The sequence below is a fragment of the Bos grunniens genome, chromosome 4, assembly GCF_055505025.1.
Source record: "Bos grunniens cultivar Pamir isolate PY7600 chromosome 4, Bosgru_T2T1.0, whole genome shotgun sequence".
Lineage (NCBI taxonomy): Eukaryota > Metazoa > Chordata > Mammalia > Artiodactyla > Bovidae > Bos > Bos grunniens.
This window is the reverse complement of record NC_141168.1, coordinates 3,928,434-3,953,767: the sequence shown is the minus strand read 5'-3', so window position 1 is coordinate 3,953,767 and position 25,334 is coordinate 3,928,434. Positions and strand designations below refer to the sequence as shown.

The 25,334-nt window shown below is 48.3% G+C and overlaps 1 protein-coding gene and 1 long non-coding RNA gene across 6 annotated transcripts in view; both read left to right on the top strand.

The window, feature by feature from the left end:
• The window catches only part of DPP6 (dipeptidyl peptidase like 6), an 801,122-nt gene that overhangs the window by 161,033 nt on the left and 614,755 nt on the right, over positions 1-25,334 (top strand). The window lies entirely within an intron of this gene.
• Positions 19,224-25,334, top strand: part of LOC147373403 (uncharacterized) — a 64,111-nt gene continuing 58,000 nt past the window's right edge. Inside the window, exons 1-2 of one of the 2 annotated variants that reach the window (XR_015161868.1) lie at positions 19,224-19,604; positions 23,313-23,486. This is a non-coding gene — a long non-coding RNA (uncharacterized LOC147373403). The remainder of the gene's footprint in view (positions 19,605-23,312; positions 23,487-25,334) is intronic. The other variant, XR_015161869.1, reaches the window with a different exon arrangement.

Below are 25,334 nucleotides of genomic sequence, written 5' to 3'. Positions count from 1 at the left end.
CTCATCTTCATATTCTTTTCCATGATGGTTTATCACAGGACACTGAATACAGTCCCCTGTGTTAGACAGTGGAACCTCATTGTCTATCCACCCATATAATAGTCTGCTTCTGCTAGCCCCAGACTCCCACTACACCCCTTCCCTGGCTCCCCTCCCCCGTGGAAACCACAGCCCTGCTGTCTAGGCCTGTGGGTTGGTTTCTGTTTCATAAATAGGTTCATTTGCGTCGTATTTTAGATTCCACGTGTAAGTGATGTCATACGACGTTTGTCTTTCTGACTTACTTCACTTAGTATGACAATCTCTAGGTCCATCCAGGTTGCTTGCACATGACATTATTTCATTCTTTTGTATGGCTGAGACATATTCCATTGTGTATATGGGCCACATGTTTTTATTCATCTATGTTGGGCATTTAGGTTGCCCCCATGTCTTGGCTATTGTAAATAGTGCTGCAATAAACATAGGAGCACATGTATCTTTTAGAATTACAGTTTTCTTCAGATATGTGCCCAGGAGTGGGCTTGCTGGAGCAGACGGTAGCTCTGTTTTTACTTTTTAAAGGAGCGTCCACACTGTTCTCCGTAGTTGCTGCCCCAACTTACGTTCCCACCGGCACTGTCGGACAGCACTCTCTTTTCTCCACATCCTCTCCAGCCCTGACTGTTTGTAGACTTTTAATCATGGCCATTCTGACCGGTGTGAGGTGGGCACTCGCTGTAGTTTCGATTTGCATTTATCTAACTATTAGCAATGTTGAATATCTTTTCATGTGCCTGTTGACCATCTCTACGTCTTGGCTGGAGTAATGTCATTTAGATCTTCTGCCCATTTTTTGATTGTTTTTTTGTTGTTGTTGTTGGAGTTGTATGAGCTGTTTGTATATTTTGGGAATTACTGAGACTTTACTTCTTAAAAACCCAATGACGTAGAGGCAAGTGTAAAATAGTGATGACAGCAGGGCCTGCCTCACGATGGCATTGAGAGGGTGGTGTGAGTTAGCGCCTGTAAAGACCTTGATATGATGCATGCAGTGGAATTAGCTATTTTTACCAAATGACCTCAGCACCCTAACAACTAGAAAGTGAAAGGTGCTCATTTGTGTCCGACTCTTTGCAACCCCATGGACTATACAGTCCGTGGAATTCTCCAGGCCAGAATACTGGAGTGGGTAGCTTTTCCCTGCTCCGGGGGATCTTTCCAACCCAGGGATTGAACCCAGGTCTCCCACACTGCAGGTGGATTCTCTACCAGCTGAGCCACAAGGGAAGCCCAGTCTAACAACTGGAAAACACAGCCAAAAACAGCTCCCAGGGACTTATGCCTCTAAGTTTCTGGACTGTGGCTTTGGGGAAAGACATCTGCGGAGGGGATGTGGTAAGGGGATCTGAAGGCTGGCAGAGGACAGGCTGGGTGGAACCACAGAAATCCTGGACGTATCTCTGGCAATGATGGCTGCTCACCATTGCTCCACTGACCCCGGAGCCCAGCCTGTGTCTCCAAGTCCATGCCCCTCCTTTTCCACTTCTGTCTCCAATGTCAGTATTGGTGAGGAATTTCTGCAGGAAGTGATGGAGCCATGTGCAGTGGGGACACAGAGGAATCCGACAACCTGGCTTCCCCCCCGAGCCCCTGGAAATGTGCCACCAAGATACCCCAAGAGGGGCTGGAAGGAACCCCAGAGCCCCTGCCCTCTGGCTTCGGGTTTCCTGACGCTCAGTGCCACCTGCCTGAGGCTGTCCTCCTTTCCCAGTTGTGAGACCCTCGTGTCTCTCCCTCAGGACTGTGTCCGGCTCATAGGCAGAGAGGAATAAGACAGCTCCACCAGCCTGCGAATGCAGGGACTCCTGCCAAAACTCGAGGGAGGTGGCTGCCTGCCGTTGACTGCCCTGCCCACCAGGGGCGACCACTCTGTCTCCATCAGCCATGTTCCACGCGGCACTGTCAGAAGTTAGGACCTGAAACTCCCTCTGCTTATATCCAGCTTCCCTGGTGGCTCAGACAGTAAAGAAGCTGCCTGCAGTGCAGGAGACGTGGGTGCTATCCCTGGGTCAGGAAGATCCCCTGGAGGAGGGCATGGCAACCCACTCCAGTGTTCTGGCCTGGAGAATCCCATGGACAGAGGAGCCTGGCGGGCTGCGGTCCATGGGGTCGCAGAGTCAGACACGACTGAGTGACTGACACTACACTCCCACTGCTACATTAGTGGCTCAGTCCACGTCCTCCTCTCCATTCCACTGAATATGTCGAGTCATCGGCATGGCTTCCAGGGCCCTTCCAGACCCTCTGATGAAGCCAAGGCCATGGGTCCTCGAATACACCTGTCAATGTGACCACCAGCCCAGGTGAAGTCCCTCTGCAAAACCCAAGAGGCAGACCGAAGGCCTCAGCTTTCCAGGGAATTCTCTGCATTTCCAGGAAGAAGCAGCTCTCTTCCTGGAGGATGGTCTTTGAGGGTCATTGACTTCTTCCTTTTGCTGCAACTAAATTATGCCTCCAAGGGGCAGCTGGTAACCAGCTGAAGCTCCTGAGGACAGGTGGCTGCAAACACTCTAAGCTTTGCAGGCACCGCCACTAATGAGGAACAAAGTCACTGCTTATTTGAAATGGTGTCATGGCCCCGGAAGCTGTCGGCACCCTTGACACATTTCAAGTAAGTGTTTAGGTTCTAAAGGACAGGGATTTCAAGACCAAAGGCTTTCTAAAAATCCCAGCAACCCAATTTATCCACCAAAGCCTTGGGCCAGCAGCTCTTTTACATCAGAGTGTTTGAAATGGAGATTTAAGAAGTGTGCTTTTGCTGGAGGGTCTCCAGAAAAAGACTTTCTGTGCTCGAGGATCCTTACGACCTGTCTGTAGAGTATTAACCAGCCTTAGTCCATGCCTGGCGCATTGCAGGTACTCACTAGACATGCGGCTAGAAAAAAAAATTGCACCCTGGAATAGATAAGTGGCCCCTTTGATGGGCAGAGGAAAGAGTGCAGGCCTTTGAGTCAGATGTCCCACCCTGGTTCAGATGCCATGTCCACTTCTGACTTTGTTAGCGAGTTACTTAAATCCAGAGGCTCTGTCTCCTTTATTAGCTCAGGACAAAGTATGTATCTTGTAGTGTTCTTATGGGGCTTCCCTGGTGGCTCGGTGGCAAAGAATCAGCCTTCCAACATGGGAAACTCAGGTTTGATCCCTGGGTCTGCAAGATCCCCTGGAGGAAGATATGACAACCTACTCCACTATTCTTGCCTGGAGAATCCCCTGGACAGAGGAGCCTGGGGAGCTACAGTCCGTGGGGTCACAAAAGAGTTGGAGATGAGTTGGCGCCTAAACATCATCAACAGCGAGTGTTGTGATGAGGCTCAGATGAGCTCTTTGCTGGTCTGTGGGGCAGTTTAATAAGCATCAGCCTTGTCAGTACTTTTACATTTGAAGTGGGGGCAAGGAGACTCGGGTAGTTTTAAGGAGACTTGTAGAAATGAGACGGTTTGGTGTGTGGATGCCCCTACAGTAGTACAGCTGAGTGATATTCCATTGTGTGTACATGTACCACATCTTCTTTTTCCATTCATCTGTCGCTGGACTCTTACGTCTGTTGACGTTGCTGCCATATGTTGCTATTGTACACAGTGCTGCTATGAACATTGGAGTGCATGTATCTACTTGAATTAGCAACATAGTTTGAACTGAAGATTATCAGGCTAAGTGAAATAAGTCAGAGGAGCAACAAATATGTGATATCACTTTTATGTGGAATCTGAAAAAAAAGATGCAAATGAACTTATTGACAAAACAGAAATAGACCCACAGACATAGAAAACACACATATAATTCCCAAAGGTGGAGGGGCAAATTAGGAATATGGGATTTACAGACTGGGGCTTCCCAGGTGGCTCCATGGTAAAGAATCCACCAGCCAGTGCAGGAGATGCAGGAGACTCTGGTTCGATCCCTGGGTCGGGAAGATCTCCTAGAGAAGGAAATGGCAACCCACTCCAGTATTCTCGCCTGGAAAATCCCAAGGACAGAGGAGCCTGGCGGGTACAGCCCATGGAGCCTCAAAGAGTCTGACATGACTGAGGACTGAGCACGCACCCACATAAAGTAGAAAACTAACAAGGACCTCCTGTGTAGCACAGGAGACTGACTATACTCAATGTTTTATAGTAACTTATAAGGAAAAAGAATCTGAGTCATTGTGCTGTACAACGGAAACTAACAGGACCTTGTAAATCAACTATACGTCAATTAAAAAAAAAAAAAGAATAAAGAATAGTCATAACCAGAGCTCCTTTCCGGAGAAGGCGATGGCACCCCACTCCAGTCCTCTTACCTGGCAAATCCCATGGACGGAGGAGCCTGGTGGGCTGCAGTCCATGGGATCACGAAGAGTTGGACACGACTGAGCGACTTCCCTTTCACTTTCCACTTTCATGCATTGGAGAAGGAAATGGCAACCCACTCCAGTGTTCTTGCCTGGAGAATCCCAGGGACGGCAGAGCCTGGTGGGCTGCCATCTATGGGGCCGCACAGAGTCAGACACGACTGAAGTGACTTAGCCCCTTAGCCACTTAGCCAGAGCTCCTTTCTGGGAAGCCAGTTGAGGTCTGCTCTTCACTGTCAAGGTCCTGTCTCCCATCAGTTTGTCTTGGCAGGAGGGGAGCAGCCCCACTGCTTTTGCCAAGAGCCCCATGGACCAGCGTCTGGGCATCACCTGAGAGCCTTTTAGAAGCACCGCATCCAGCTCCAAGCCCAGGCAGGCTGACTCTGGATCTACACTTAACGAGACCCCAGGTGATGCATTTGCAGGTTGAAAGGAGATGCTGGCCGGCACACTTCTGCCTGCTCTGGTTTCCTGAGTGCCTTGATTGATTACAGCCGAGCCATGTGATGAGGGCGGGCAGTTCTGGAGAGTTTTCTGAATATGAGGCTGAAGCGTTCAAGCTTCCAATAAAACAACTGGGCAGATCCACCTTACACTCATGGCACCTACTGCTTTTAATATAAGGGGGCGATGGCAGATCTGGTCCTGGGCCCCGTAGACAGGTGCGCATGCCCAGTCCCCCTGTTTCCCTCTTCCTGCTGGAAATGCTCACAGTGCCAAGTGCCTATAGGGACATGTCCACTCGGCAGCCAGTTCATCTCTGAGCATCCGAACAGCTTCTCAGGCGGCACAGTGGTAAAGAATTCGCCTTCCAATGCAGGAGACACAGGAGACTCAGGTCCATTCCCTGGGTCGGGAAGATCCCCTGGAGAAGGCAATGGCAACCCACTCCAGTATTCCTGCTTGGAGAATCCCACGGACAGAGGAGCCTGGCAGGCTACAGTCGACGGGGTCGCAAACAGTCAAACACCGCTGAGCAACTACGCACATCTGGACGGGAGAACACAATGTTGCTTGGCACCAGAAGCCTCATGGGAGCCATGGGGAACCTGGAGACATCGAGAGGAGGGAGCACCAAACTATACAAGCTCTGGGGCCTGACGGGTGAGCCTCTAGGATTCATCCTCCACGTGGGCTGCTGGACCCTCTCTGCCCACAGCTCTTGACCACCACCTGGAGAAGCAATGGCAACCCACGCTAATGTTCTTGCCTGGAAAATCCCATGGACAGAGGAGCCTAGTGGGCTGCAGTCCAAGGGGTCACAAAAATGTTAGACACAACTGAGTGACTGAACACACACACACACTCACAATGGATTGTGACTCTCACTCGAGAATGCAAATTCAAATTTGTTGCTACGTGAAGATCCTAAGATGGTGTTTGGAAGGTCTGGGGTATTTGGAAGGGCCAGCTTCTGGGGACGGAGATCACACCTGGGTCCAGGGAGGAGCTGCAGAAGCCCTTGACTTCAGGGAAGGGTGAGGGGAACCTGTGTCAAAGGCCCGGGGAGTCTGACCGTTCTGTCTTCATCTGGAGGAAGGGCTATCATGACTCCTTTTTTGAAAGGAGGGTCCTTTTCACATTAGGAACTAGTGAGGCCGTTCTCTTCTCCGCCACCAGGAAAGCAGCGCCCGCCCCCAGGGGCACGCCTGCCGGGAGAAGCGTGTCCTCACTCTCACACACAGCCCCCGTACACCCTGTCGTTTCCCTGCATCACGTGACTATGACGATGTTTCAGCAGAGTTCAAGCTTTTGTGACATTGTTGGTTTTTTGCCAAATTACAGACTTCATATGTTAAGACTTCACACTTCAGCTAAATTCAATCTGACTTAGTGATTTAACCGTGGAAGCGAAAACCCTCTCAGAAAGAGAAACAGAAAAAAGGCCCAAGGAAGTATTTGGAAACAGATGAATGTGTTAGTCACTCAGTCATGTCCAGCTGTTTGCAACCCCATGGACTGGAGCCCTCCAGGCTCCTCTGTCCCTGGGATTCTCCAGACAGGAATACTGGAGTAGGTTGTCATTCCCTTCTCTAGGGGATCTTCCCAACCCAGGGATCAAACCCGGGTCTCCTGCCTTGTAGGCAGATTCTTTACTATCTGAGCCACAAAGAAAGCCCATGAGACCTGTACTAATTCTGATCCATGTTCTGTATTTAGGAAGTCTCCCTTCCCAGAAAATGGGAATAAAAACCCTTACCTTGTAAAGACTGAAACACCGGCCTCACCTTAAGGAAATTGAATTTTTTTTAAAAAAAAGAAGCTCTCAAATTATCATTTGATCAGTATTCCAGGTAGATTCCTTTTGGCAAAAGCACAGACATAAACAGATTAAGGAGGTTATGATGTCCCCAGGAATAACTGTTTGAGGCTTGCAGCCATTCGCATCAGCCCTTGACTTCTGAGTTACTCCATCCAATAAACAATTTCAGGCTCTAAAACCATGTCAGCACATTTAAGTGAGCTGGGTCCTGGGAGCTTCCAAATGTTGGTTTTCTTGGAACTGAAATTATTTGACCCTCATTTACATAAAAAGGGTAGAACTGGCTGGAAGAGAAGCTCAAATTTAAAGTGTTAAGATCTTTTGCCAACCACAAGCAATCTCTCTGAAATGTTACTGTGTACATGGGCCAATCAGAGTCCATTCTGACCACCAGAATTACCTTCATTTTGTTTAGGAAATTACTTTCAGAAGGTTGCATTTTCTGAAAAGAAATAAAAGCCTATCAGCTATAAACAGATACATAGTTCTTAAAAACGAGTGTTGTTGTTTTTAGTGACTAAGTCATGTCTGACTCTTTGCGACCACATGGACTGCAGCCCGCCAGGCTACTCTGTCCATGGGGTTTTCCAGGCAAGAATACTGGAGTGGGTTGCCATTTCCTCTCTAGGGGATCTTGCCGACCCCACAATTGAACTCCTGTCTCCTGCATTGCAGGCAAATTCTTTACCACTTGAACAACCAGGGAAGCCCCCAAAACGAGTGTATCTATAACCAATCTGTACTCCCTGAGGCTTGCATGAGCTGAGAAAGGTCTGTTAGGGAAACTCAGAGGTGCTGGATGCCCAGACCTTCAAGGGGCTGAGTTCCCATCTTGTCTCTCTCTTGCATGGACCGAGGGCCAGGGGAGTCCTTCATGGTTTACACTGTCTCCTGCCAGCTTGGGAGAAGAAGCCAAAGAGCACCCATGTGACCGCAGAGGAAGCAGACAGGATCGAGGGCACAGACCATCCACAAACTGCCCACTGGATCCTCAGTCTCAGGGTCCAGGGCTGAAGAACAGAAGGCACGTGGGTTCAGAGGGAACGGGGTGAGGCCTGGTGGAAAGGAATTCATTGTGATTCATTGCACATTCTCTGCGGCAGCTTACTGGGTATTCAAGTTTATTTCTCTGAGCACCCAGAATGTAATTAATATTAAAAAAAAAAAAAAAGAAGCAAAATAAATCAAAGAATGGTGAAGCACTTCACATTTAGGATCCATCCATCGTCGGTTTTCTCGTCTGATCAACAGAAAATGAATTACCCCAGGCCGTGTGCTGAGATGGATTTTGCATTTCTACTGCCTTTGGGTGGAGGGTCAGTTGGGATCCTGGGCAGGCCAGCCACTCGCTTTTATCAAAGGAAACAGGAGAGATGCAGAAAGCACCATTATCCCAAGTACGCTACTTCCCTAATTCACACACTGAGTGCCCTCCCCGAGGACCCACCCAAGGCAAACAGTACCATTACGATCACAGCTAAACTGCCCAGACTTAGAGATTACCTTCAAAGAGCTATGACAGGTCAACTTTATCTTCCAAAGTAATTGACAATATCATATTAATATTAAACCAGATTTTTCGGCTAATTCATTGGTTTCCTTGAGGGTTGAGGCCAGAGCATACGTGTTCACCTCTAGGTGACCTAATGCGTGGAAGTGGGGATTACTCACGGGCTTTCTCTCAGTTACAGGAAACCTTAATACAACTTTTGTTTCCTAATGTATTAATATCTGGTAGGTTCTCTGTGCCTGATCGCATTATACGGGTATTGCTGGCAGTAAATTTTAAGTTATATAGTCTGCAGTTCTGCACTAAGAGTTGGTAGGAGATGATTCATCATCTTCCTTGTCTTCCTGTTTACATGCGGAAATATAATTCATGCTCAGAAACCATCTTTCAACTCATCTGGAAGCAGTCCCCGGCACCGCCACAGAATCTGTCACTGCCAATCCGCTGCTATAAATCACTTTTCTATTAAACAGCAGGGCCAAAAATGCAAACATATGTACTTTAAATATAGATAGCCATCTCTAATTCCCACCGGATGAGCCAAAACTAGAGGATTGTCCCCCCAAAAGAGGTGCCAGAATTGAGTGAATGAATTCTTTGACTTAAGGGCATCAGGAATTTGCATCTCTATACACATACTGAGGGGTTTTCCTGGTAGCTCAGACAGTAGAAGTGTCTGCCTGCAGTGCGGGAGACCTGGGTTCGATCCCTGGATTGGGAAGATCCCTTGGAGAAAGAAATGGCAACGCATTCCAGTACCCCTGCCTGGAAAATCCCATGAACAGAGGAGCCTGGTAGACTATGGCCCATGGGTCTCAAAGAGTCGAACACGACTGAGCGACCTCACTTTCACTTTCATACTTTGTGAAGGGCTTCCCTGGTGGCTCAGCCGTAAAGAATCCGCCTGCCAATGCAGGAGAGGGAGGTTCAGTCCCTGGGTCTGCAAGATCCCCTGGAGAGGGAAATTGCAGCCCACTCCAGTGTTCTTGCCTGGGAAACCCCACTGATAGAGGAGCATGGCAAACCCCACAGATAGAGGAGCCTGGCAAACTGCAGTCCATGGGGTCACAGAAGAGTCAGACAGGACTTAGTGACTACAACAACACATATTTGAAGAGCTGTACATATGTAAATTTCCCAGCTGGGTCTATATTTGGGGATGTGTCCTTTGCAGAATTCTTAGTATATTGAATCTTCATTGTTTTGAAGCTTTACCTCCTAAGATTTGCCACTCAGGCAGTGTTAGAAGGCAGTGGAATGGCAGAAAAAAATCTGCTTAAATTCTGATCTTAGTTGAGCTGTCATGCCAGTTGTTGTTCGTCTCCTTGACCTTCCTCCCCCGGATAGTGAAGCCACTACTTCAGAAGGATGCCCCCAGACTCCGCCGCACTCTTCATTAAAATTCAGTTCACCAAACCCACTCATTACTAAGGAATGGGAATTAGGCATTTCAGAAGGATGCTCACCAGCAGCTACAGACCTAATCATGGCACGCCACTCCCTGCAACTTTGGTGTCATCTGATTTCACTGAGACTGTGGATCACACGTCAACTTGCTCATACACACACACATGTGAGCACTTCCTTTATCTGGCACTCTCAAGGAGAGAGCTTTCAAGATAACTGATGCTTACGCACTGAAGAGCCTTTGTTCAACATTTCAGCTGTTTTACTGGAGTCTTTTGAAACTATTATTTACTATTATTTTCTTGCCTACTTTCTTAAGCAAAGGGCATCCAACACAGACCTGTTTCCTTCCTTGGTCTGCTGGGAAGTATTATGTGGGTCTTACTGTAGGTTGTCAAGTACCTGTGTTGAAACTCACCTGGCCTTGTATCTGGGTCTTCTAGAGGATATGTTTCAAGTCCTAGTTTGCTAGGCTTGATTTATACAGTCAGAGCTGGTAAGTCCTAAAAAAACAAAGGTGCCCGAGTCCTTACAGAGTCTAGTGTGAAGGCTTCCATGCACAAGTCTTACCTTGGCTCCTTGAGACCCCAGGGACTCTCTGCTGGGGCGGGACGGGTGATCTGTCCTTACAGTGGTTGGCCTTGCATTTGTGGGTTTCCGGGTCTGGAGGATCTCAGGTATAGACGGCACGTGCAGGTCTCCATTGAAACTTGGCTTTGAAGAGCATTGGCTAGATGCCCAGCATGGACACAACAGCTCTTGCTATCACCCCGGCCTTCTTCTCTCATCTGCTCTTTCTTGCTTTATTACTTTTGTTCAACAGCCTGTTCCCTGACCTTTTTAAGCCTCTGACTCAGTGGCTTAGCTTTTTTTGAGCAGTAAATCACAGAAAGGTGGCTTAACTATTGAAAATTTTATTAAAATCGTTATGATAATGACTTCATTACTCTGAGAGTTCCAGATCCTCTGTTCATTCCGGGGGAGCTGGCCATGCAAAGACATCTGTGGATTGCTGTTAACCTCCGCGGAATTAGAAATAGAGGTGGATGAAGAAGGCTGGAATCTGGCCAAGCCCTTATCAGAGATAATGGTCGTATTATAGCATCCCTAGTTTGTATTATTAAAATAAAAGGCATATGAATTCATGATAAACTGAGAATTTAATTTAATTTTCCCTAAATGAGTTAGGAAAAAAAAAAGGAAGCATCTTTACTATGCTTGATGAGGTACCCATGGGACAGAAAACCTTTATGGGAGAGGCTCTACCACATGTCACGTGACCGTCTCCTCCTTGTCTCCTTGAATCCCAACCCCAGCATTTGCACAGCTTGGCCTTTTCTCAGATAAGTGTGTGCTCTCTATGCATTTTCATCTCTCAGTCCCCGCTCCTGACCTATGACTGTGGACCCATCTCTTCCTCCCACAAACCAAATCGTGCTCATTTCCAGAGGACAACTCAAACCCCACCTTCTCCTACTTACAGGCCAACATCCATCCTGTCCCCTGTGGTTCACAGCTGTTCACAGCTGAGTTGGGCAGAGAAGGATGGAAAGACTCAAAATAACATGCAACAATGTACCCTGCAACGGGGTCTTCCCAGGTGGCTCAGTGGTAGAGAAGCCGCCTGCCCACGCGGGAGACGCAGGTTCCAGCCCTGGGCTGGGAAGAGCCCCTGGAGAAGGGAATGGCAATCCACTCCAATATTCCTGCCTGGGAAATCTCATGGACAGAGGAGCCTGGCGGGCTACGGTTCTTGGGGTCACAAAGAGCACAAATAGAACCAATGATGCAGCGTCAGAAAGAGGGAAGAATGGACTGTAACTGCACAAACAAACGTATTCATAAAACTGTAACCGTGACCAGTGTCCTGAGGGCCGTGAGACGCGGGTAAGGCCCTATGATCACAAATTTAACCTGGCTTCCCTGAGGAGCCAAGCTAAAACAGGGACCTAAAGGGTGACTGAGATAGGGGAACGGGGTGGGAGGAATGTTCTAGGCAGAAGGAAGCTGTAAAGCCCTGCGTGGGGTGGGATCTCATGTCGGAAGGGGAGAGGGTGGACTCGAGAGGCCAGGTCCTATGGGCCACGTTACAGACCTTGACCTCATCCTAAGAGCAGTGGGAACCCACGACAAGGGCTTGGGAGAGTAGCCGGGTAGGGGCGATGTCAGGTCTGGCAAGTAGGAAAAGACGCTTTCTCTGGGGAGTGGAGAACAATGAGGAGGAGGGACGGCGTGGAGGTGATGGAGGAGCTCAGCAGTCACCTCAGTACCCAGGCTGGGGACAGCTTGGACCACGATGCTGATGGTTAAGGTGGGGAGAAGCAGGCAGTACTAAGAGGTACTGAGGTGTCACATTCACACGACAAGGCGCTGCGAGTTAGAAAAAGCGGGGCACCCAGGGTGACTGCTGAGTTCTGTGCCCCCAGGTAACAATATAACCAAACTTTGATGAAACTGTGTACTTTAAATGTTCCTGAATTGGTCCCCAGGCTACTCCAATCGACTGCAAAGCTTCATCTTCCATAAAACATGATGTTAAATTAAGACCTAACTTTTAAATTTTGCTTTGTGCATTGAACAACATTATCAGTACGTTCCCAGATTCCTTGTTTAACTCTGACAACTTTAATAGTTCTCTTTCTGCAAGTGGAAATCTCAGCTGTCCCCAGTGTACTGAGTTAGATTTCAGAATTTACCAAAATTAATCAACTACAAAAAAGATTCCTAGCAATAGCCAGAGGAAATTAACATCAGCCTAACAGTTTGATGACATAAGAGGCCTTTTGCAGTGTCTGATCAGCTCCTTAATTGTTAGCATTTTTACAAAGAATTTGATTTCAGAATAAGTGTATCATGAACAAGAAATGACTCAAACCTTTCATCCTTTTTCTGGTTTTTAGAAAAATGCTTTCATACGTGCAGTTTTCTGAAAAGAATCTGCAAAAAATTAAGAAAATAAGAGTTTCCTTCCAGAGAATATACACAACATATATTATACATCTATATAGATAATGTTCATATTACATATATATATATATATATGCATGCATGTTAGGTATCTGATTCTGAGCAATCACATGACCTCTCAACCTCACCTTCTTTCATGATGGAGTATCTAAATTTTCTTCAGCCTTCCAGATTTTTTAATTCCACTATTTAAATGTCATTGCTTCTAACCAGCGATAAAATAGAAAAATGTTGATTGACATTTTCCCCTTTACTGTAAGACAAGCTGGGGAAGGAAAGGAAATTCTTACTTGTTTAGAGTTACTACAGGCTGTGTGTGTGTGTGTTTATGTGTGCATGAGTGTGTGTGTTTATGTGCATGAGTGTGTGTGTTTATGTGAGTGAGTGTGTGTGTTTATGTGTGTGAGTGTGTGTATGTGTGAGTGTCGCTTTACGTAAAAATCTCATTAGTAATCATACATCTCTACCATCTCTCTATGGAAGGTTTCATTTTACCCAGTCTATGAATAATACACTGATATTCAAGGAACAAAGATATTTATTCACTCCTCTGATGTTACCCACGTCAGGGTTTAAACACAGGTTCGTCTGCCTGCAGAGACAAATCTCTTTCCCCAGGCCACTGGATTTCCTCATTTCCTGGCAGACCTTGTCCACCCTCTCTCAGGGGAGCCAGTCATACTTCGACTTTGATTAGCAAGCAATGTTTGTAAGCAACCTTTCAATTTTGGTCCCATTAGCCCTTAGATTTGGAAGACAGTTGTTAATATCCACCTCTCATGAATAAGCAAGTGAAATGATCAAGCCACAGCTGTTGCGGCACATAAACACGTCTGGAACCATGTCTTCTATTCGGAGTATTTCCCAGTTGCACAGGGCTGCACCCGAGACTTGCCCTGGAGGTGGGACAACACGGAATTCAGGGGGAGGAGCAGCGGGAGCCGTGGGCTGCCTGGTGTCAGGGGCAGGAGAAGGGCCGGTCGGGAAGACAGGACCTGGTAGCACACTGCGTTCCGTGCCGCGAGATGCTCTTTGAAAAGCTCTCCTAAGACCCAAAGGTGTCTTGCTGGTAAAACTAGAAGTTATTTGAAATATTGAAATGAGAAACTCTGTCTTGTGGAGAACCTGAGTTGAGGGATACACAATGATGATCCAAGGATTAAGCATTGGGGTTGCAGACGATCATGGAAGACGGAGAAAGGGAAGGTGCATCTCAGTTCACAGGAGAAAGACACCAGCAAGGGAGGGACCGCTGTGTTCGTTCTGCTGATTACTTACTGCAGAGACACAGGGATCTGGCTGCAGGGGCGTTCCAATGACTTCACAGGTGTTGAAAACTTAAGCATCTCTCACGTGTTTCACCCCATGGGGCATAGACACCTGGCTTAGTTCCCGACTATACACCAGTAAATGCAGGTTCCTATTTCCAATTTGTCATGGGATGGATCTTACATGGGCATCCTTGGGAGCCTCTGCTCAGAAAAATCCATAGTTAACGCTGTTTAATCATGCATAAGGCACGTGAGGCCATTTGTAGGGAGGAACAACAGCTGGGCTCCTTTGTTTATTCGTCATGGTGTGTGATCTCCAGAGCCAAAGGATGTGTAAGACTTGGTTTTAGCTGTCAGCTGTCCACAGTCTGCCCTTGACTTTTAGAAGGTCACTCCATCTCCCTGGGTCTCCCTTTGGCACCCAAAGGATGAGGTAACAATGCCCTTCATCCAATTTCAAGGCCCCGAAAGATGAGAGATGGAAAAGCAAATACTTGGGCACCATTAGTTCAGAAGGTAATGGCGTCACTGCTGTGCAGAGCAACATGGAGCCTCCTTTGAAAATGAAAAATAGATCTGCCGCATGATTCAGCCATCCTGTTTCTCTGAGGGTTTATCCCAAAGAATTGGAGACAGGATCACAAAGAGATATTTACGCTCGTGCTCGTGGCAACGTTATGCACAGTGGCCGAGAGACGGAAGCTGCTGAGTGTCCCTTGCTGGAAGAATGGATAAAGAGAATGCGGTCCCTCCAGACAGCGGAATACTCTTCAGCCTTAAAACATGGAAGGAATTCTGATTATGCTACAATGTGGAGGAACCTGGAGGACATCGTGAAATAAGTCAATCACAGGACAGTTTATTTGAGGGATCTAAAACAGGCAAACTGGTTGAATTAGAAAGTAGAATGGTGGTTGTCTGGGACTGAGAGAGGGGAATGAGGGCTGCCGTTCAGTGGGTGTAAAGCTTCGCTTAGCAAGTTGGGTACGTTTTCTTTTTTTAACTTTTTCTTGGCCAAGTTGCATAGCATGCAGGATCTTATTTCCCCAATCAGGTATCAAACCTACATCCAGTGTAGTGGAAGCACAGAGTCTTAACCACTGGACTGCCAGGGAAGTCCCTCATTTTTATTCTTTATTGATGTGTCCATTCTGAAGGAGATCAGCCCTGGGATTTCTTTGGAAGGAATGATGCTAAAGCTGAAACTCCAGTACTTTGGCCACCTCACGCAAAGAGTTGACTCATTGCAAAAGACTCTGATGCTGGGAGGGGTTGAGGGCAGGAGGAGAAGGGGACGACAGAGGATGAGATGGCTGGATGGCATCACTGACTCGACGGACGTGAGTCTGGGTGAACTCTGGGAGTTGGTGATAGACGGGGAGGCCTGGTGTGCTGCGATTCATGGGGTCGCAAAGAGTTGGACACGACTGAGCAACTGAACTGAACTGAACTGATTGATGTGTAATTGATTTACAATTTTGTGTTAGTTTCAGGAATACAGCAAAGTGCTTCAATTATACAAATGTATATATACATATTTCAAATTGTTTTCCCTTATAGGTTATTACAAAATATTAAGTGTAGTTCCCTGTTTTCTATAGAGTAGGTCCTTGTTGGTTATCTATGGTGGGTTTATTTTAAATTTTACTATTTTTATTGAAGAATACCATTGATTTACAATGCTGTGCCAATCTCTGCTCTACAGCAGGGTGACTCAGTTATGCACATACATACGTTCTCTTTCATTTACTTTCCCATTATGTTATCACAGGATATTGACTTAGTTCCCTGTTCTGTCCAGTAGGACCTTGTTCTTTATCCCTGCATGGTGAATACTTTTTAGAAGTCTGTGCTTAAAGCTGGCAAATTGTACTGAGCACTTGAAGCTGTGTTAAGGGTAGCTCTAATGTTATCTGCTTTTACCATAATAAAAACATTTAAAGCGCCATCCCAGATGTACCTAAGAGGCAACCTTCCTCTTCACCGACCTCTTTATCCCACTGTGCTCCCCACATGGCTCAGCATCCTCTGGGGTTTTTCTCAACTCACCATCCTAGGAGAGGTCTCCAGTCTGTGGGGCTGAGTGCGGGTGGGGTTGTCATTCAAAGCCACATCAGGAAAAGTGCCAGGCGCCGTCACCATTGTGGCATCGTATATCTGAATGGACCATCACGCAAAACTAGGATGTCCTGAGTATTGTTCAACATCTGGCTTTTAGCCCATGTTTCCTACTCTCTCTTATTCACTGTTGCTGCTGTTCAGTCACTCAGTCGTGTTCAACTCTGCAGAGCCATGGTCTGCAGCACACCAGGCTTACCTGTCCTTCACTATCTCCCAGAGCTTGCTCAAACTCATGTCCATCGAGTCAGTGATGCCATCCAACCATCTCATCCTCGGTTGTCCCTTCTCCTCCTGCCTTCAATCTTTCCCAGCATCAGGGTCTTTTCCAATGAGTCATCTCTTCGCATCAGGTGGCCAAAGTATTGGAGCTTCAGCATCAGTTCTTCCAATGAATATTCAGGATTGATTTTCTTTATAATTAACTGGCTGATCTCCTTGCTGTCCAAGGGACTCTCAAGAGTCTCACTCACTGTAGCTATGATATTTAACCTGCTTAGAAATTTCAGGAAGATAATAAGTGGATGAGAAATCAATAAGAATGAACAATGTCCCGTTCAGAAATATCACTATGGATTCTTTTTCCTTATCCCACTAGTAACAGCAAATTTAAAAGATATCATTATAAACTCAATACCCAAGCTTAATAGAGTTGATAATCAAGTGGGATCTTCAGATCAATAATTCTCATATTGTTCTGTGTAGTCCAGCAGTTCCCAGTGAATCCTTCAGACTGAATCTGACAGTCTTATTTTAGAAAACAAGTTGGAGTGGCTTTTACGCCTATGAAAGATGCCAAATTGAGAGTTTAAAAAAATTGATAGTTTAAACCCTGACTGAAGAGGCAAGGTACAAGCCTTCAGAGTGGATTCTTTTTCTGCATTTCACAGGGGTCCTCAACCCATCAAATCACACTAAGTCATTAATAAACTGTCCTGCCTTCTATGCTCTTCAGAGCACCAAGAACCCACCCTTGGAAACCCACCCATGAAAATACAAAGTCGTGTCTGACTCTTAGGGTTTCCAAGGGTGGGTTCTTGGTGCTCTGAAGAGCATAGAAGGCAGGACAGTTTATTAATGAGTTAATTATCATGAAGTATTGTACACTTAGGGCTTTGCTGTGGACAGGGAAGCCTGGCAGGCTACAGTCTATGGGGTCGCACAGTGTCGGACAGGACTGAAGCGACTATGCATGCATGCCTGTAAAGAAGATTCCTTTTCCTTACACGACCAAGTTACCTCTATTAGCCTTCCTATAACAGAGCTGTTCGTGGAGGGTTTTCTCCATAGCGGGTGGACAGTGTTCTGTGGGAGTCAGGAGGAAGAGAATGCTTCCAGATCTTTCTGGATCATTCAGATTTGCTGGGTCTTTTCTGACCACTCCAGCAACATGCTGGGCTGTCTTGCCGCCCTGCCAGCATCCCAACTGGAATGAAACTTTTCTTTAACAAACATTAACTGAAAACCTTCTCTGCACAGAGCCCTTCCTGTGCGTTATCACCTTCAGCCTCACAGTATACCTGCAGGATACCCATTTTATGGATGAGTAAACTGAGGCTCAGGGGAAACGCCTAAGTTCATAGCACTAGGAGGGGAAGGATGCAGAGACCTCCAGGGCCCAGTGGTTCTCCTGAGTTATTTCCCCTTTCCTCTCACTGGGCCCTCCTGCTCCATCCCTGTACTCGCGAGAGGAATGGCTCTATAACCTCAAGAAGCCCCTTTGCCTCCCACCTACCCACTGACCCCTTTCTGCATGGAGCCTCCCCCAAGACCAAAGGCTTGCTGTCTGTGATCCAGAAGTATCGTCACTGTTGTTAATAGGTGACCTGAGGGAAAGTTCATGCTTTGTCTTGTGTTAATAGACAATGAGATTTTACAATGATTTTCCTGAATGGTTCATATATTAGTTACTTTGCTTCAGCTTCTGTAAAGTTTGAACTTAGGCCTCTAGAAGTACAGGCCATGCCATGAAGCAAAAAAGTCTACAGGAGTCACTCATGACCTTGAAAGAGGTGACTTCAGCCTCCATGCAAAAAGCAAGAACCAGCTTTAGGAAGGAGATGGGCTGAGATCTGCTGGGGGAGGGGCGGGGAACCGGGTGGACTCAGTCTATGCATCCTTACAGCAGGGCGTGGGGGACAAGGCCAGAGGCTGACCTGTGATAAGTGACTTTCCAAGAGGACGATGCCAGTGGCCCTTCTGAATCTGGTGGCCTCCTCAACTCCTGCCCGCAACGTGATGAGTCCCTGTTCCCCTACTCCGGGCTGACTGCCTGGTCCTCCCCATCCCACCTCTACCCCAGGTCCCTTCTGTACCTCCCCGATGCTCTCTCCTTTACCTGCTCCCACGTCTCCCAGATCAGTTTCCAGCCACTGATGCAAGATAATGTATCTGTGACTCATCACGACCTAAAAGGTACCGAAAAATCACGCTTACTGAGGGCGACATGTCTTCCCCCGCTGAAAGGTTGTCAGTAACCTTTTAGGAATTTTGATTATTGGCGCAGACTCATGGCCTTAGAGGTCTGTGGACATCCTTGAAGACAGCCATCCTCCTGTTCTGCCCACCAGCAAGGAACATGGCAGAGACCAGCATCATGATTTCCATTTTTCTTACAAAGATAGATGAATCCACAGGCTTGCTTCACGATAAGAACTGCCTAAACAGTGTGGTCTTTCGGAATATGGCGTCCCAGGGCGAGCACTTACCTTGGGACCAGTGGAAACGCTCAGGAGCTGGAAGGGACCCGACAGGTAGGATAGGATGACGGGATGGCTGGGGTCAAGTGAATCGAGGAGGGGCAGGTACTTAGATTAAGCACCCAGGAAGGGTGCTTTCACTGGGTCAGAATATATCCAGTCAAGGGCATGCAGAAAGCCAGCTACCAAGGGTTGCTGCTGTTGTTGTGTTAAGTCGCTTCAGTCGTGTCCAACTTTTTGCAATCTTATGTAGCCCACCAGGCTCCTCCATCCATGGGATTCTCCAGGCAAGAACCCTGGCATGGGTTTCCATGGCCTCCTCCAGGGGGTCTTCCCGACTCAGGGGTGAAACCCACGTCCCTTACGTTCTCCTGCACTGGCAGGCGGGCTCTTTACCACCAGCACCACCTGGGGAGGCCCAGCGATCGAGAGTAACTGGCAAAAATGCCAGAGCGCAGAACGCAGACTCTGTGGCTGACTCGCCTGGGTGTTCAGGCCGGCTGTGTCCTGATGCAGATCATCCACCAGCAGCAACGCCCCAGACACGGCAGGGTGTGGCGTCAGGGTCCCGGTCCCTGGGAGGCAGATGCGCAGAATCAGGGCTGGCACGTTGCGTCCAGGTGGGACCAGTGTTAATGGGGACTCGATGATCGTTACTGCTTTAATATTTAGTAAAGATCCTTTTGTCCAGTCATGTAACAGTCTTCAGTGGGTGTCCCTGCCCAGCTCAGATCAGGGTATTTATATCTGCTTCTCCAACTCTATCTATGTTTGTATCTTGATCTGCCAAGAGTAGGGCAGGCAGGGAGAAGCCAGAAGTCAGCAGAAAACAGCTGAGATGAATTAGACGCAACGCAGGAGGAAGGCAGATGGAAAGAGGTGGCAGAAAGGTTTGCGAAGCGGAGCCCACGAAGTGCTAAAATCTGCAAGAACGCTGTCCGACTCGTCCCACTGTTTAGGTTTCAGATTACCAAGTTTCCTGCGGGTGTCAAAAGTAAGTCATTGCTGCTCTATGTGTTCCAAAGAAAGAAACGTGGTTAAAATGGCTCCACGTAGACGCCCGATAATGAAACTGTTGAATACAGGGAGCGAATCTGTCTAGAGAATGGATCCTAGCTGTGTGAATTGAAATAATCTCTCAGAGCTTGAATTCAGAAATTATTTTCTGGAGAAATGCTGGGCTAGAGAGGGAAACCGTTTTGCTGGCAAGCATACCAGTGGGATGTAGTTATGAATTATAGGTAGTTGGGGAGAGGAGGCTTCTGCTAACGTCAATTTGTTTGTTGATTCAATGATAATTTATTCATCACGGCGGTGATACAAAATATTTAGATAACTTAGCACCTGTGTGGCTAAGGAGCTTCTATGCTGATGAAACGTTTAGCATTCTTGTTGAATGGTTGAACGGCGTCCCCTGAAAATTCATAGGTTGGAGTCCTAAGCCCCCAGTACCTGAGTTTGGCCTTATTTGAGAAGAGGGTCATTGCAGACATGCTTAGTTAAGAGGAGGTCACCCTGGAGGACATGCGGGCCCCTGATCCTATAGGACTTTTATGTTGCTGACTGGAAAAAAAATACGCAACCTAAAAAGTTGTGAGTTATGTTTTATTCGGCAGACTTCCTGCAGATTTCAAGCGCAGGACACCACATCTCAGATGACGCTGAGAAAACTGTTCAGAGGGGGCAAGGGAGAAGTCAGGATATAAAGGAGTTTTTGCCACGGAAGCTCTGGTAGTTGGAACATCCAACGGTGACTGTTAATAAAAGAAAACCAGATGTCTCAAGTTAAGGAATTCAGGGCTTTTCTATGTATGGGAGATACAGGAGTCTGGGCGCACTGAAATCCTTCCTTTGATGCACACCTCAGCTCTCTGGGGCCAGCATCCTCTGCTTTCTCACCCCGAGTGTCCTCGGGGTGTCCCTTACGGGGAGGCTGGGGGCTCGATGGGTTTGACAGTGGGCAGCCCTCTGGCTCCGTCCTGAGCTCCCTTGGGGCTCAGCGTCTGGTTGGCTATAATATGATGGCTTGGTGACTGCAACATCCTTTGTTTACTGAGACGGCAGCAACCTTTTAGTTTGTCAACCTTATAAACGGGAAGAAATTCGAGCCGCGACACATGTAGGGAGGCCCATCATCGTGTGAAGATGAGGGCAGAGACCAGGGCGATGTGTTGATGAGCCAAGGATACACTAAAGACAGCCAGGGAACCACCCAACCCTGGAAGGGAGGCTGAGACCCGCTGTCCCCGCAGCCTCAGAGGGGCCCACCCCTGCCGACTCCTTGATTTGGGACTTTCCCTCCAGAACGAAGACAATCGCTTCCTGTTGTTTAAAGCACCCAGTTTGTGGTCCTTTGTTACAACGGATCTAAAAAAACCTAAGTCAGTGCTTGAGAAAAACTGAAAAAAGCAACACAAAGCAGAAACTGTGTAGAGAATAAACGGTACAATATTCATAAACCTATAGAGTGAGGAAGGTGGTGGCTCTGGAATACTCTGAAAAGCCTCCTAGAAAAAGTGAACTGAACTTTTAAGGGCGTGTGGGATGGGTCTGGGAGGATTAAAGCAAGAAAAAGGGAGAAATTCTTTCAGCACTTATTAGTTATGCATATGTGTGCGTGTGCTCAGTCGCTCAGTCGTGTTCAACTCTTTGCGACCCCGTGGACTGTAGCCCGACAGGCTCCCCTGTCCACGGGATTCTCCAGGCAAGAATACTGGAGTGGGCTGCTGTTTCCTCCTCCAGGGGAGCTTCCCAACCCAGGGATCGAACCTGCATCTCCTGCTAGGCAGGCAGATCCTTTGCCGCTGAGCCACTGGGGAGGCCACTTAGTCTCCGTCAGAGCCTAGTTCAGGTGGGGGCGGTGCTGGTTCCCAGAGAGGCGACGGAACAGTGAATCAGGCTTGGACACGCAGAGCTGTAGCCTCTCAACATAGGGAGCTTTCAGACAGAGGAAACAGCACCCAGACAGAGGGAACAGCCCTCAGACAGAGGGAACAGCATCCAGACAGAGGCAACAGCATCCAGACAGAGGGAACAGCCCTCAGACAGAGGGAACAGCATCCAGACAGAGGGAACAGCCCTCAGACAGAGGGAACAGCACCCAGACAGAGGGAACAGCCCTCAGACAAAGGGAACAGCACCCAGACAGAGGGAACAGCCCTCAGACAAAGGGAACTGCATCCAAACAGAGGGAACAGCCCTCAGACAGAGGGAACAGCCCTCAGACAGAGGGAACAGCACCCAGACAGAGGGAACAGCACCCAGACAGAGGGAACAGCACCCAGACAGAGGGAACAGCCCTCAGACAGAGGGAACAGCCCTCAGACAGAGGGAACAGCATCCAGACAGAGGGAACAGCATCCAGACAGAGGGAACAGCCCTCAGACAGAGGGAACAGCACCCAGACAGAGGGAACAGCCCTCAGACAAAGGGAACTGCATCCAAACAGAGGGAACAGCCCTCAGACAGAGGGAACAGCCCTCAGATAGAGGGAACAGCACCCAGACAGAGGGAACAGCACCCAGACAGAGGGAACAGCCCTCAGATAGAGGGAACAGCCCTCAGACAAAGGGAACAGCCCTCAGACAGAGGGAACAGCACCCAGACAGAGGGAACAGCCCTCAGACAGAGGGAACAGTATCCAGACAGAGGGAACAGCACCCAGACGGAGGGAACAGCCCTAAGATGGAGGGAACAGCATCCAGACAGAGGGAACAGCCCTCAGACAGAGGGAACAGTATCCAGACAGAGGGAACAGCACCCAGACAGAGGGAACAGCCCTCAGACAGAGGGAACAGCCCTCAGATAGAGGGAACAGCCCTCAGACAGAGGGAACAGCCCTCAGATAGAGGGAACAGCCCTCAGACAAAGGGAACAGCCCTCAGACAGAGGGAACAGCACCCAGACAGAGGGAACAGCCCTCAGACAGAGGGAACAGTATCCAGACAGAGGGAACAGCACCCAGACGGAGGGAACAGCCCTCAGATGGAGGGAACAGCATCCAGACAGAGGGAACAGCCCTCAGACAGAGGGAACAGTATCCAGACAGAGGGAACAGCACCCAGACAGAGGGAACAGCCCTCAGACAGAGGGAACAGCCCTCAGATAGAGGGAACAGCCCTCAGACAGAGGGAACAGCCCTCAGATAGAGGGAACAGCCCTCAGACAAAGGGAACAGCCCTCAGACAGAGGGAACAGCACCCAGACAGAGGGAACAGCCCTCAGACAGAGGGAACAGTATCCAGACAGAGGGAACAGCACCCAGACGGAGGGAACAGCCCTCAGATGGAGGGAACAGCATCCAGACAGAGGGAACAGCCCTCAGACAGAGGGAACAGTATCCAGACAGAGGGAACAGCACCCAGACAGAGGGAACAGCCCTCAGACAGAGGGAACAGCATCCAGACAGAGGGAACAGCACCCAGATGGAGGGAACAGCAAGAACAAAGGTGAGGATTTGGAAAGGAGCCCCCCCCAAACCCCACATCCTAGGAAGGTCACTTGGGTGCTCCGGCCACTTGCTATATGGGACCTCCTGGGCTGCCGCCTCCTGCAGAATTTGGTGCAGGAGGGAGTCAGATCTCCGTGTTGGTAAAATTGCTATCATGTGAAAAAAGAAAAAGTCCAGTGCTGAGCTGGGTGCTTCACAGGAAGTGTCCCTGCCAGTGTTGACCTGTAACATCTTTCTGTGTTTAACTCTCAGGCACTTGCTCCGGAACAGCCAGGCCAGCGTTTCCTTCTGGTCCAGCAGCCAGGCCATCTCTCAGGACCTTTCTTCCTGACCCCACCTCTGGGCGTGCTCTTGAGGGGCTCAAATGATATTACTTAAATGGACATATCTTCAATTCCACCTCCATTCCCCTGCCACATGAGAAAGGTCAGTTCTCTGGAGACCTGTCCTTCCCTGGGAGCAATTAAAGACAGCATCAGCTTTCCTCCTTCATTTTCTGGAGGATGAAATTATAAACAGTTTATTGAGAAGATCATTTCAGAAGCCTGCTAGAGTCAAACTAAATGACATGCTTAAGCCTAGAGAAACCAGTCATTTGGAACCTCACAGCACTCTGGAGAATATCTAATCCATCTCTTTGTTTTACAGACAAGGAATCTGAGGTCCCTTTGGACCAACTGACCTTCCCTAAGGCAGCATGGGGGTCCCCTCAAGGCCCCTGATATATTTCAATGTACTATAAATCCAAATAGCTATTTGGATTACGAGGAAATAAACAATCTCACTCATAATTTTGTGCAGAACAATTGAGATTTGTACCAATGACTTCTAGGTAATTTCAATTCCTAGAATAATTTCTTCGTCTTCAATAAAAGACTCACTTTCTTCTTTTAAAAGATCAGAGGAGTCTGGGGGGAGGTACAGCCTTTTTTCTCAGTAAGCCACTATCCAAATGGGGAGGGGGTTCGGGGTCAGTGCTCCTGACACCCCACTTTCATCCTTCTTTGCTTAGTTCTTTCTTCTGGACACTGAGTGGCTCCGGACAAACCTCTCCTATACAACAGGGATCAGTGTGGTCCTGACCCAGCTCAAGGCTCTGAGCTCCCAGGAAGGAATCTTGAGAGAGATAGAAGCACTGGGTCCGAGGCTGAGGACCCTCCGCGGGCCCTGGAAGAGGGCTTTGCAGCAGAATGTGCCCTCTCAAGGCTCGGGAAGGTGGGGGAGCTGGTCAGAGGTGGAGCTGCAGCAACAGAGAAGGGGTTTGTCTGAGGTCCTCTGCCGGGGGGCTGGGGAGTGAAGGCCCAGGGCCACCGCCCCTTGAGAAGCTCCTGTCTGAGAATCCCAGGGCCCTTCCGGGGACCTTTCCCCTCTAAGCGGGAGAGCAGACTTCACAAGGTCCCTTTCGCAGTCTAAGGCAGCTTTTCCTCGCTAAAGAGATGTGCGAGTTGGTCATTTTTGATAGCACCATCTGTCACCGAGGCGGAAGCTCTAGTTGCAGAATTGATCTTGTCACTTCGGGAAGCAGGTTGATATTTGGGATTACAAATAACATTTTCATTTGCTGCATTATTGCGTTCAGGTTGTGTCTGATGGCGGAGCCCAGGAATATCATTTCTTATCAAATATGACGATGTGTACTTTTCTTGAAGTCTGAAGCCTGAAATACTATTGATGTGTGTTAGAGGGAGTGATTTACTAGGAAACCTGAACAATTCAAAAGTAATGTCAAGTTTTTCTTTTTGAATTTAGTTCAGTTCAGTCACTCAGTCATGTCCAACTCTTTGCAACCCTATCCACTGCAGCATGCTAGGCTTCCCTGTCCATTACCAACTCCCAGAACTTGCTCACACTCATCCATTGAGTGCTGCTGCTGCTGCTAAGTCGCTTCAGTCGTGTCCAACTCTGTGCGACCCCAGAGACAGCAGCCCACCAGGCTCCCCTGTCTCTGGGATTCTCCAGGCAAGAACACTGGAGTGGGTTGCCATTTCCATTTCCAATGCATGAAAGTGAAAAGTGAAAGTGAAGTTGCTCAGTCGTGTCCGACTCCTAGCAACCCCATGGACTGCAGCCTACCAGGCTCCTCCATCCATGGGATTTTCCAGGCAAGAGTACTGGAGTGGGGTGCCATTGCCTTCTCCGATCCATTGAGTAGGTGATGCCATCCAACCATCTCTTCCTCTGTCATCCCCTTCTCCTCCTGCCCTCAATCTTTACCAGCATCAGGGTCTTTTCCAATGAATCAGCACATCGCATCAGGTGGCCAAAGTATTGGAG